General features: G+C 36.0%; 1 protein-coding gene across 1 annotated transcript in view; it reads left to right on the top strand.

Annotated features, from left to right (window-relative positions):
• Positions 1-440: 440 nt before the first annotated feature.
• CFAP44 (cilia and flagella associated protein 44) overlaps positions 441-14442 on the top strand; it is a 136356-nt gene continuing 122354 nt past the window's right edge. The window contains 1 exon segment of the mRNA XM_074301195.1: positions 441-546. The gene's annotated coding sequence lies outside the window, so the exon portion shown is untranslated.

Here is a 14442-nt window from a genome sequence, read left to right as displayed (position 1 = left end):
TAAATGCGGGAACTTGTTCTGTCCCATGTCCCTTCGACGCCACCAGGCTTCCTTTATTAAGTCCCAAGTGTAAAACCCTGGCTTGTTCGGGCCGTGTGCAGGAGGGTGCAAGAAGACGATGGGCGTTTTAACCTTGCCAAGGCGATGTCACATTGCGAGAAGTTGGGCTTCCTCCGTGCCTCTTTTGCTTTGCAGCAAACTCAGATGCTAGGAGTAAAATGCAGAGAGTGGACACGGCGTTGCGTTAGTTTTTGTACCCGAACGATCTTCTGGGAGGAAGTAGACAGCAAGTCGCCACCCTTTCCGCGGCCCGAAGCTGGCGCGCATCGGCACCTTAGGCGTCCTAGCCCACCGCCCCACCAGCGGCTGGCTGATGCTACCTGTTAGATGCCCAGGGATGCTTTTCAGAGCTCGATCACGGACGGGAGCATGCGCATTGCGGCTTGGTTGAGGCACTCCTCTAGCACCTCCCTTCCCAGAGGGAGCAAAGCCCGTGGTTGCCGCGGTTACGGAAGTAAACGAAGGGAGAGCTCACAGATTCTTTGGGTAAGTACCACAGCCCCTGAAGTCCCGGGCCCCCTGCATCTCCTTTATCTAACAGAGCAAGATAACCTCGATTCGTATTCACCCTGGTCTTAATTTTCAGCCTCCCACTCCGTTCCTCCTCCTCCTCTTCCTCTCTTTTCTTGGTTTACAAGAAGAAATACACACATACACTCACCCCTCTATGTGCTCCTATGTGTATATATGTATGTATGTATGTGTACACTGAAAGTAACAGATTATAGTTAACACACTGAGTGACATAATCGGGGCCTCCAAAGTTCTGGACAAACTAGAAGGATGGGCTCGATGTAGAAAATTACATTTATTTTGTACATCTTTTTGTACACTTTGATGTATACAAATGCCACGCAGCCAGGTGGTGCACTGTATAGAGCACTGGGCCTAGAGACAGGAAGAAGTCAATTTGACCTTAGACCAGTACTACCTGTGTGGTCCTGAGCATTTACCTTGTCACTTAACCTCTGATTTGCCTCAGTTTCCTCAGCTATTGTTAGGTTCTTACTAAGCGCTAATGAGATAATGAGATATTAGGTTTTTACTAAGTGCTACGTCCGTACTTAACAATTCTCTAGTTCGGGCCTTTACTGGGAGTTTTACTCCTGGGGAGAAGCTTGCATGCTTAGGAAGAGCAAGTTCATTGGTTGAAGTAATTTTTTCCCAGAAGCCCCTGAGTTATTCCATGCCCATTCTCTGGGAGAATAAAAGAGGGCGGCACTCCAGAGAGAGGGAGAGTCTTGTCTGGACCAGACTTAAGGCCGCTCTCTGGAGGAAGAAGTCTTTCCTCTAGACCAGAGAACAATCTGGCAGTTTCTGGAGATAATAGCACATTACAAGCTATAAAATGGGTGTAACAACAGCAACTACCTTACAGAGTTGTTGTGAGGCTCAAATGAGAAAATATTTGTAAAGTGTTTAGCATAGAGCCTGACAACTACAGGCTAATTCCCTTCCCCATTTGACTGCAAGCTCTTTGAGGAAAGGAACTGTTTATTTTTTGTCTATATCTCGAGTACCTAGTTTAGTGCCTCTCATATAATACATGCTAATGTTTGCTGATTGGTTAAAGAAAATCAGCTACTTAAGTATCTTATTGACAATTTGTGTAAAAAAGATCTGCTCAAAGACTTAGAATTACCTCTATACAAGACAAGAAGTCACTGGTAAAACATGCAAGAGCTAATCCAATTCCAATTGATCAATGATGGACAGAATCAGCTACATCCAGAAAAGGAACACTGGGAAATGAGTGTAAACTGTGAGCAGTAGGGTGTTTTTTTTTTTTTGTTTGTTTTGTTTTGTTTTGTTTCTCTTCCCACATTATTTTTACCTTCTGAATACAATCCTTCCTTTGGAACAACAACAACAACAAAATTTGGTTCTGCACATATGTATTGTACCTAGGATATACTATAAGATATTTAATATGTATGGGAATGCCTGCCATCTAGGGGAGGGGATGGAGGGAAGGAGGGGAAAAACTCGTAACAGAAGGGAGTACAAGGGATAATGTTGTAAAAAAAAAAATTACCTATGCATATGTACTGTCAAAGAAAATGTTATAATTATAAAAATTAATAAAAAAAATCATTATTTTAAAAACATGCAAGAGGTGGAAGAAAGTATACTTTTCATAAAACTTATTTTAAATAAAGGTACATTTTTAGTGTCAGAAAATTCATTGATTGGCACAGAAATGTTAATTTTGTGATTTCAGATTGCGTGTGTTAAGATGAAGATTCAAAGTCTCCATTCTATATGAAATGACATTTAAAAATCTTTAAGCTGCACAAATAGCTTGTGCTGACTTCTGATATTGTTCAGTCAGTAAAATGAACTTTTATTAAGTGCCTACCATGTGGCAGGTATTGTGCTAAAACCTGAGGATACAAAAAGAGGCAAAAGACAGTCCCTACTCTAATACAGTCTAATCAAGGAGATAAGCAAACTAATATATTCAAAGTATATACAGGGTAATTAGGAAAATATTAAAAGAAGGAAGGCACTGGAAATCAGAGAAGGCAATAAAGGCTTCCTGTAGAAAATGGGATTTTATATTTATAGGAGTTCTTTTTATGGTGGCAAAGATTTGGAAATCGAAGTGCTGTCCATCAATTGAGGAATAATTGGATTAGTTATGGTGCATGATTGTGATGGAATACTATTGTGCTATAAGAAATGACAAGCAGGATGCTTTCAGAAATCTTGGGAAATCTTAAATGAACTGATGCAAAGTAAACTGAGCAGAGTCAGGAGAACATTGTACATAATAACAGAAATATTGTACACTGATCAGCTGTGAAGGGCATAACAATTCTCGTAAATATAATGATGGAAGACAGTTCCATAGGACTTTGGATGGAAAAATGCTATCTACTGTTAGAGAAAGAACTGATGGAGTCTGAATGCAGATTGAAACATACTTTTTTTTACTTTATCTTTTTGGGATATTTTTTGGGGGACTACATTCTCTTTTTGAACATAGCTAATATGGATATATGTTTTGAGTGATTACATGCATATAGTATATATTAAAGTGTTTGCTTTCTCAAGGACAAGAGGAGGGAGGGAATTTAGAAATAAAAAATTTAAATGTTAAAAATTGTTTTTACATGTAATTGAGAAAAAATAAAAGCATTCTTTTTTTAAGCATTTTTTTAAATTAATTTTTATAATTATAACATTTTCTTTAGCAGTACATATGCATAGGTAATTGTTTTTTTTACAACATTATCCCTTGTACTCCCTTCTGTTCCAAGTTTTTCTCCTCCTTCCTTCCACCCCCTCCCCTGGATGGCGGGCATTCCCATACATATTAAATATCTTATATCTTAAGTACAATATATATGTGCAGAACCAAATTTTATTATTGTTGTTGTTGCAAAGGAAGGATTGTATTCACAAGGTAAAAATAATCTGGGAAGAGAAACAAAACAAAAACAAAAACAAAAACAAAAAAAAACAATGCTCACAGTTTACACTCATTTCCCAGTGTTCCTTTTCTGGATGTAGCTGATTCTGTCCATCATTGATCAATTGAGAATTCGATTAGCTCTTCTCTATGTTGAAGATAGTCACTTCCATCAGAATACATCCTCATACAGTATCATTGTTGAAGTGTATAATGATGCCCTAGTTCTGCTTGTTTCACTCAGCATCAGTTGATGTAAGTCTCTCCAAGCCTCTCTGTATTCCTCCTGTTGGTCATTTCTTACAGAACAATAATATTCCATAACATTCATATACCATAATTTACCCAACCATTATCCAATTGATGGACATCCATTCATTTTCCAGTTTCTAGCCACTATGAAAAGGGCTGCCACAAACATTTTGGCACATACAGGTCCCTTTCCCTTCTTTAGTATTTCCTTGGGATATAAGCCCAATAACAGCAATGCTGGATCAAAGGGTATGCACATTTTGATAACTTTTTGGGCATAATTCCAGATTGCTCTCCAGAATGGTTGGATTCTTTCACAACTCCACCAACAATGCATCAGTGTCCCAGTTTTCCCACAGCCCCTCCAACATTCATCGTTATTTCCTGTCATCTTAGCCAATCTGACAGGTGTGTAATGATATCTCAGAGTTGTCTTAATTTGCATTTCTCTGATCAATAGTGATTTGGAACACTCTTTCATATGAGTGGAAATAGTTTTAATTTCATCATCTGAAAATTGTCTGTTCGTATCCTTTGACCATTTATCAATTGGAGAATGGCTTGATTTCTTATAAATTAAAGTCAATTCTCTGTATATTTTGGAGATGAGGCCTTTATCAGAACCTTTAACTGTAAAAATGTTTTCTCAATTTGTTACTTCCCTTCTAATCTTGTTTGCATTAGTTTTGTTTGTGCAGAAACTTTTTAATTTGCTGTAATCAAAATTTTCTATTTTGTGATCAATAATGGTCTCTAGTTCTCCCTTGGACACAAACTCCTTCCTCCTCCACAAGTCTGAGAGGTAAACCATCCCATGTTCCTCCAATTTATTTATGATTTCGTTCTTTATGCCTAAATCTTGGACCCATTTTGATCTAATCTTAGTATGTGGTGTTAAATGTGGGTCCATTTCTAGTTTCTGCAATACTAATTTCCAGTTTTCCCAGCAGTTTTTGTCAAATAATGAATTCTTATCCCAAAATTTGGGATCTTTGGGTTTGTCAAACACTAGATTGCTATTTTTATTCACTATCTTGCCCTATGAATCTAACCTATGCCACTGATCAACTAGTCTATTTCTTAGCCAATACCAAATGGTTTTGGTGACTGTTGCTTTATAATACAGTTCTAGATCAGGTACAGCTAGACCACCTTCACTTAATTTTTTTTGCATTACTTCCCTTGAAATTCTTGACCTTTTGTTGTTCCATATGAATTCTGTTGTTATTTTTTCTAGGTCATTAAAATAGTTTCTTGGGAGTCTGATTGGTATAGCACTAAATAAATAGATTAGTTTAGGGAGAATTGTCATCTTAATTATATTCGCTCGGCCTATCCAAGAACACTGAATGTTTTTCCAATTATTTAAATCTGACTTTATTTTTGTGGCAAGTGTTTTGTAATTTTGCTCATATAATTCCTGACTCTCCTTTGGTAGATATATTCCCAAATATTTTATACTATTGACCATTATTTTGAATGGAATTTCTCTTTATATCTCTTGCTGTTGGATTGTGTTGGTAATGTATAAAAATGCTAAGGATTTATGTGGATTTATTTTGTATTCTGCAACTTTGCTAAAATTCTGAATTATTTCTAATAGCTTTTTAGCAGAGTCTTTGGGGTTCTCTAAGTATACCATCATGTCATCTGCAAAGAGTGATAATTTGATTTCCTCATTTCCTACTCTAATTCCTTGAATCTCTTTCTCGGCTCTTATTGCCAAAACTAGAGTTTCTAGTACTATATTGAATAGTAATGGTGATAGTGGACAACCTTGTTTCACTCCTGATCTTACAGGGAAAGGTTCTAGTTTATCGCCATTACATATGATGTTTACTGAAGGTTTTAAATATATGCTTGTTATTATTTTAAGGAATAGTCCATTTATTCCTATACTCTCAAGCGTTTTTAGTAGAAATGGATGTTGGATTTTATCAAATGCTTTTTCTGCATCTATTGAGATGATCATATGGTTTTTATTAATTTGATTATTAATATGGTCAATTATACTAATAGTTTTCCTAATATTAAAACAGCCCTGCATTCCTGGTATAAATCCCACTTGGTCATAGTATATTATCCTGGGGATGGTCTAGCTGTACCTGATCTAGAAGTCTATTTGCTAATATCTTATTTAAGATTTTAGCATCAATATTCATTAAGGAAATTGGTCTATAGTTTTCTTTCTCAGTTTTCGATCTACCTGGTTTAGGTATCAGTACCATGTCTGTGTCATAAAAGGAATTTGGTAGGACTCCTTCAATTCCAATTTTTTCAAATAGTTTACACAGCATTGGAGTTAGTTGTTCTTTAAATGTTTGCTAGAAATCACATGTAAATCCATCTGGTCCTGGGGACTTTTTCTTAGGAAGTTGGTTAATAGCTTGTTCTATTTCTTTTTCTGAGATGGGACTATTTAGACTACATACTTCTTCCTCTATTAATCTGGGCAAGCTATATTTTTGAATATCCATTTCATTTAAGTTATCGAATTTATTGGCATAAAGTTGAGCAAAGTAGCTCCTAACTATTGTTCTAATTTCCTCTTCATTAGTGGTTAGTTCACCCTTTTCATTTTCAAGACTAACAATTTGTTTTTTCTCTTTCCTTTTTTAAATCAGGTTTACTAAGGGTTTGTCTATTTTGTTGGTTTTTTCATAGAACCAACTCTTAGTTTTATTAATTAATTCAATAGTTTTTTTACTTTCAATTTTATTAATCTCACCTTTTATTTTTTGAATTTCAAGTTTTGTGTTTGTCTGGGGGTTTTTAATTTGTTCCTTTTCTAGTAATTTTAGTTGTAAGCCCAATTCGTTGGCCCTCTCTTTCTCTATTTTATGCAAGTAGGCCTGTAGAGATATAAAACTTCCCCTTATTACTGCTTTGGCTGTATCCCACACATTTTGGTATGATGTCTCATTATTGTCATTTTCTTGGGTGAAGTTATTAATTATGTCTATGATTTGCTGTTTTACCCAATCATTCTTTAGTATAAGATTATTTAGTTTCCAATTATTTTTTGGTCTATTTTCCCCTGGCTTTTTATTAAATGTAATTTTGATTGCATTGTAGTCTGAAAAGGATGCATTTACTATTTCTGCCTTACTGCATTTGATTTTGAGGTTTTTATGTCCTAGTATATGATCAATTTTTGTATAGGTTCCATGAACTGCTGAGAAGAAAGTATACTCCTTTCTGTCTCCATTTAGCTTTTGCCAAAGATCTATCATATCAAACTTTTCTAGTATTCTATTTACCTCTTTGACTTCTTTCTTATTTATTTTGTGGTTTGATTTATCTAATTCTGAGAGTGCAAGGTTGAGATCTCCCACTATTATAGTTTTGCTATCTATTCTTCTTGCAGCTCTCTTAATTTCTCTTTTAAGAATTTAGGTGCTGCACCACTTGGTGCATATATGTTTAATGTTGATACTGCTTCATTATTGATGCTACCCTTTAGCAGGATATAATGCCCTTCCTTATCTCTTTTAATTAGATCAATTTTTGTTTTTGCTTGATCTGAGATGAGGATGGCTACTCAGGCTTTTTTGGTTTTGTCTGAAGCATAATAGATTCTGCTCCACCTTTTTACTTTTAGTTTGAATGTCTCACCCTGTTTCAGGTGTGTTTCCTGTAAACAACATATAGTAGGATTCTGACTTTTAATCCAGTCTGCTAACTGCTTCCTCTTTATGAGGCAGTTTGCCCCATTCACATTTATGGTTAGAATGATTAATTCTATATTGCTTGCCATCCTATTAACCCCTGCTTATGCTTTTCCCCTTTCCTTCCCTCTTACCCCCCTACCCAGTATTAAACTTGTGAACACCACTTGCTTTTCACAGCCCTCCTTTTTTAGGATCCCTCCCCCACCTTAAAATTCATCCCCTTATTTTACCCCTTTTCCTCACAATTTCTGTATTCCCTTTCCCTTAGCTTACTCCTTCCCTTTCACTTTTCAATGAAGTGGAAGAAGTTTCACCATAAATCGAATATGTCTATTGATACACACTATGTTCATCTCCCTCCTTTCTTTCTCTCAAATATAATAGGTTACCTTTGCCTCTTCATGAGATGTAGTACCACCACTTTACACTTTTTTATGATATAATTTCCTTTCCACCTCTAGTTTCTAAGACAAATTGTAGATATGTTCTTTACATATTTTTTTTGGCAGAAGTATAGTTCTCAAGATTTCTTTTTACCTTTTTAGAAATCTCTTTTCTGTATTTGAAGATCAAACATTTTATGTAAGTCTGTTTTTTTCATCAAGAATAGATGGAATTCATTTATTTCATTAAATGTCCATCTTCTTCCCTGGAAAATGATGCTCATTCTTGCTGGGTAAATTATTCTTGGCTGCATACCAAGTTCCTTAGCCTTTCGGAATATTATATTCCAGGCCCTTCGTTCTTTTAATGTGGACGCTGCTAGATCCTGGGTTATCCTTATTGTGGCTCCTCCATATCTGAATTGATTTTTTCTAGCAGCTTCCAATATTTTTTCCTTTGTCTGTTTGTTCTTGAACTTGACCACTATATTTCTTGGCGTTTTGATTTTAGGGTCCCTTTCAGTAGGTGATCGATGAATTTTTTCAATGTCTATTTTACCCTCTGTTTCCAAAACGTCTGGGCAGTTCTCTTTGATAATTTCCTCAAAAATAGTGTCCAAGCTCTTTTTTTCCTCACATTTTTCAGGGAGTCCGATTATTCTCAAATTGTCTCTCCTGGATCTGTTTTCCAGGTCTGTTGTCTTTCTGATAAGGTACTTGACATTCTTTTCAATTGTTTCATTTCTCTGGTTTTGCTTGACTACCTCTTGGTTTCTCCTTGAGTCATTCATTTCTATTTGTTCGAGTCTACTTTTCAATGATGTATTTTCTTCACTCACTTTTTTATATCTTTTTGTAATTGTCCAATTGTGTTTTTAAGTGAGTTTTTTTCTTCTATGGAATTTTTTTCCATTTTATTTTTTAGAGAGCTGATTTCTTTATCTAGCTCATTAATCCTGTTTTCCTTGGAGTTGTTTGCCTTTTCTAATTCACTAATTTTATTTCTCAATGATTTGATCTCTTTATCCACTCTGGATAACTTCTCCAGTCTCTCTTTCCAAGATTCCCTTTCCTTTTCCAATTTCTCTTCTAGCTCTCTTGTGAGAGCCTTTTTGATATCTTCTATGAGATTCTTTTGTATTGAGGAGCAGCTCATATCCCCCTTAGGGGATTCCTCAGGGGACAGTCTGTTTTTAGTCTCCTCAGTATTTAAAGTCTGCTCTCTCTCCATACAGAAGCTGTCAATGGTTAGAGCCCTTTTGAATTCTTCATTTTGTCAAGAGCGGAATGGAAGAAAACAAATTGACAAGAGAAACAATTGGTCTGTTTTTGGGGGGGATGGGGCTGGATGGTGTTAATGGGCTTCCTCTACAGACTGGGGGTAGGGCAGCAGAGAGCCACTAACAGAACAGCAATGGCTGCGCTGAGTCTGCGCTCTGAGGCTCTGGGAACTCAGAGTCACTCCAGGTGGGGGTGGGGGTGGCCTGTTCTGAGAGACGCTAGCTTTCCGGGGTTTTAATCTTCACCTCCAGTGTTTACACCCTCTCTGCTACTCCTGGTTTGCTGCCAAGATGGAGTATCCACACTGGGGTAAAAGCCTTTTCGAAGGAACGGCAGAGATCGTACCTCTCCCCCCTCTGGTGTGAGCTGTGTAAGCTGTCTGTCTCACTCTGGCTTGCCTGCCCTCAGTCTGTGCCCAGTCTGTTCGACCCTCCCCCAAGCAAATACAGACCTTCTCTGGCGAATTTCAAGGATGTCTTCTCTTGGTGATTATTTGTGGGTTTCATTTCTGGTCAAGCATTAACTCTGAGACTTGTCATGAAGTAAGTCCCCAGAGAAAGCATGGAGCTCAAGCAGCTGTCTGCCTCCACGCCGCCATCTTGGCCTGAAGTCCTCAATAAAAGCATTCTTAAAAAATAAAATTGCCAAATTAAAAGAAAATAAAATGGAATTTTATTTAGAATTTAAAAGAATCCTGTGAAACCAGGAGAGTGAAATGAGGAGGAAGAACATTCTAGTCATGGAGGACAGAGAAAATTCCCAGAGTCAAGAAATGGTGTTTTGTTTGTGGAACAGCAAGAAGGCTGTTGTCATTGTATTGAAGAGTACATGGTGAGGAATAAGATATAAGAAGACTGGAAAGATAGTAGGGGCCTAGGTTTTGAAGAGCTTTTGAATGCCAAGTAGGGAGCCACTGAATTTTAATGAGTAAGAGGGGGGATAATTAGACTTGTGCTTTGGGGAAATCACCACTTTGATGGCTGAATGAAGGATGGCTTGGATTGGGGAGACATTTGAGGCAGGAAGATATAGTCTTGAAGTGAGGGTGTACACCAGGATGGTGACAGTGTCAGGAGAGAGAAGGGGATATATTTGAGAGAGGTTGCCAAAGTAAAATTAATAAGCTGTGATGGCAGCTTGGGTTTGGAAGGTGAGAAATAGTGAGGAACCTAGGATGACCCCTAGGTTGCAAGCCTGAGGGGACAGGCTTGATTAATAAAAAACTTAGAAGTTGGGGTTAGGGAAAAAGATGAGTTTAGTTTTGAATATGTCAAGTTTAAGATCTCTGAAAGGTATTTGGACATGGAAGATTGGAAGGTTAATAGAGAGATTGAGGCAAGATAGGTATTTTTGAGAATAATAAATATAGAGATAAATTTGTGAGAGCCAATGACATGAAGTGAGGTAGTATGTATGGAAAAGAGGACCCTTTGAATGCCTACAGTTAGAGAGCATGACCTGCATGAGAATTCAGCGCAGGAGACTTAGGAGCATCTTATAGGTAGGGGAAGATTTAAGAGTGTTTTGAAACCTAGAGAAAAGAAAGTATCAAAAAGTATTAAAGCTACAAAGAGGTCAAGGAGAAGGAGAAGTGAAAAAAAGGCTTTGACAACTTAAGAAAACATTAATAACATGAAAGAATTTTGTTGGAATGGCAAAGATGGAAGACAGACAATAAAGGGCTAAGAAGAGAAAGGGGAAGTGGGTTCCTGTTGTAGATGCCTATTTCAAGGAGTTTAGCCACAAAGGGGGAGGAGGGAGGTACTGTATAGAACTACAGTGGGGTTAGAAGGATCAAGTGAGGGGTTTTTAAGGATGAGAGTGCCATTGACATGTTTGTAGGAGTAGGAAAGGAGCCAGTGGAAAGGGAAAGATTGAAAGTAAGTGAAAGAGTAGGGAGTAATCTATTGGAGAAAACAAAATGGAATGAAATCACTTGTGCGGGTAGAGGGGTGAGCCTTAGCAAGGAGTGAAGAAGGAGAATTTCTGGCAGAAGAAAAATGAATGAAATGAGATGGTGAAAATGTGGGGAGCTTGTGACAAATGAGGCAAAATTCATACCTGAGACCATGGGGAAAGGAAACATGGGGGGTTTGAGAAGAGTTTGGAAAGGTTTGGAAGAGCTGAGGAGAGAGCAGGATATTGAATTGAAAACAGAGATTAGACAATAGAAAGATTGCCTAAGAGCAGTGAGAACCCAGCTGAAGTTGTATAACATAAATTTGTAGTGGACCAAATCAGAAAAATTGTGTATTTCTCAGTGTGTCAGCAGTGTGATGTATTTGTTTAAAAAAAGAAAAAAAAAATCGTGAGTCCGTTCTTGTTTCTTGTTGTATTGTTTAGTTATTTTCAGTCATGTCCAACTTTTTGTGACTTCAATTAAGATTTTCTTGGCAAAAAAAAAAAACAAACAAACTTCAGTGACTTGTCATTTCCTTCTCCAGCTCATTTTACAGATGAGGAAACTGAGGCAAACAGAATTAATGACTTGGCCAGGGTCACAAAGCTACTAAGTGTCTGAGGCTCTTTGAACTCAGGAAGAAGCTTCCTGATTTCAGGCCCAGTGCTTTCTTCATTGCACCACTTAGTTGCCCCTCATAAATCCTTAAGGTGTTTAATAGAAGTGTATTATCCAGAACAAAGGAAAGTATAGTCCTTTTTCTCTGCACTGTTTAGACCACATTTGGAGAATTATGTTTTGATGAGTGTCAGATTTAAAAGAGATACTAACCATTAAAGCCCACATGTCATTTGAGCTCTGGATTCTTTCACAATGAACCTGGTTATAATTTTGGGGAGTATTGTCTCTTATTATTTTAAAAGATTTAATATCTTATTTTTTCCCAATTCCATGTAAAAATTATTTTTAACATTAGGTGTGTCTTTTTAAAATGTTGTGTTCCAAACATTCTCTCTTCCGCTCCCCCTACTTGGGAAAGCAAGTAATTTGATATAGATTATACATGTACAGTTATGCAAAATTTATTTCCATATTAGCATGTTGTGAAAGAAAACATAGACCAAAATCCCTAAACAAACAAGAAATAAAATTTTTAAAAGTGTGCTTTGGTTTGTAGTCAGATTCCATTAGTTCTTTCCCTGGAGGTAAATAGCATTTTTCATAACTCCTTCAGAATTGTCTTGGATCTTTGTATTGCTAAGAATGGTTAAGTCAGTCACAGTTGCTTATTGTTTAATATTGTGGTTACTGTTACAATGTTCCCCTGTTTCTGCTCATTTCACTTTGTTCATATAAGTCTTGCCAGTTTTTTTTTTTTTCTGAGAGCATCCCTCTTGTCATTTCTTACAGCACAATAATATTCTATCATAATCATCAACAACTTGTTCAATTATTCCCTGATTGATGGAAGTCCTTTCCATTTCCAATTCTTTGCCACCACAAAAAGAGTTCCTATGAATATTTTTGAACATATAAATCCTTTTCCTTTTTGTAAATACACATCCACTTCTTTTAAATTATCTGTTCTATTAGCATATAATTTGGCAAAAATTCCTAATAATTTATTTTATTTTTATTAATTAGTTGTAAATTTATCTTTTTTATTTTTGATATTTTGTGATATAGACCAAGTAGTGATATTTCTGGATCAAAGGGTATGTACAGTTTTATAACTCTTTGGGCATAGTCCTAAATTGTTTTCCACAGTAATTGAATCAGGTCACTACTTTATCAACATTGTCTTGATTTTTTCCCCTCCAACCTTTTGTCCTTTGCCTTTTCTGTTATATTAGCTAATCTGATAGGTGTGGGGTAGTAATTCAGAACTGTTTAAGTTGCATTTCTCCAATTAATAGTGATTCAGAGTGTTTTTTCCATTATGACTATAAATAGCTTTGATTACTTTATCAGAAAGCTGCCTGTTCATATCCTTTGATCATTTATCAATTGGGCAATAACTTATGTTCTTATAAATTTGACTCAATTATCTATATATTTGAGAAATGAGACCTTTGTCAGAGAAATTTGCTGTAAATTTTTTCCACAATTATGATTATTATTTTGTATTTTTCTTCATCCCATCACCCTCACCCCCCCCCCTCTCTCTCTCTCTATATATATATATATATATATATATATATATATATATATATATATATATCTGTCTGTCTGTCTCTGTCTCTCTGTCTCTCTCTATCCCTTTTACCCTGTCCATTTCAAAAGTGTTTTGCTTCTCTTCTCCTTTTTCTTTTCCCTACCTACTTTTGTGTAGGCTAAGATAGATTTCTATACTCAGTTGTGTATGTATGCTATTTCTTCTTTGAGCCAATTATGATGAGAGTAAAGTTCAAATATTTTCTACCACCTCCTTCATTTTCCCCTCCACTATAAAAAGCTCTTTCTGTCCTCTTTTATGTGAGATAATTTACCTATTGTGCTTCTCTCTTCCCATTTCTCCTTTCATTGCTCTTTCTTAGCCTTAATTTAATTTTTTTTTTAAAATTATCTCAGCATAATCAGTACTCACATTGTGCCCTCTTTCTCCTCCTAACTATTCTAATAATGAGAAAGGTCTTAGAAGTTACAAGTATCATCTTCTCATGTAGGAATGTAAACATCTTCCCAGTTTAATGTCATCCAATAATCCCTTAGGATTTCTCTTTCCTGTTTATCCTATTACACTTCTCTCAAGTCTTGTATTTAAAAGTCAAATTTGTTATTCAGCTCTGTTCTTTTCATCAGCTATGATTTAAAGTCCTTTATTTTACTGAATGTCTGTTTTTTGTTTTTTGTTTTTTGTTTTTTTTTCTGAGTAGATTCTTGCTTGTAATTCTAGTTCCTTTGTTGCCTGGAATATCATATCCCAAGCCCTTTAATTACCCTTTAATATAGAAGCTGCTTAATCTTGTGTGTTACTGATAGTTCCACAATATTTGGACTGTTTTTTTTTTTTTGTTTGTTTGTTTTTGTGTTTTTTATCTGCTTGTACTATTGTCTCCTTGACCTGGGAGCTCTGGAATTTGGCTATAATATTCTTGGCAGTTTTCACCTTGGAATCTCTTTCAGGAGATAATCAGTAGATTTTTTTTTTTTTCAATGTCCATTTTACCCTCTGATTCTAGGATACTAGGGTAGTTTTCCATGGTGATTTTTGAAAGATGATTCTTGACTTATTTATTTATTTTTAATCATGGCTTTCAGGTAGTTCCATAATTCTTAAAGTATTTCTCCTTGATCTGTTTTCTAGGTTTTTTCCAATGACATATATCACATTTTCTATTTTTCCCCATTTTTTGATTTTTTTTTATTGTTTTTTGATATCTCATGGAGTCATTAGCTTCCACTTGCCCAATTCTAATATTTAAGATATTATTTTCTTCAACAAGTTTTTTGCACCTACTTTTGCATTTTGGGCAATTC

The sequence above is a fragment of the Sminthopsis crassicaudata genome, chromosome 3, assembly GCF_048593235.1.
Source record: "Sminthopsis crassicaudata isolate SCR6 chromosome 3, ASM4859323v1, whole genome shotgun sequence".
Classification (NCBI taxonomy): domain Eukaryota; kingdom Metazoa; phylum Chordata; class Mammalia; order Dasyuromorphia; family Dasyuridae; genus Sminthopsis; species Sminthopsis crassicaudata.
The sequence above is the reverse complement of the archived record's forward strand: the minus strand, read 5'-3'. Positions and strand labels throughout refer to the sequence as shown.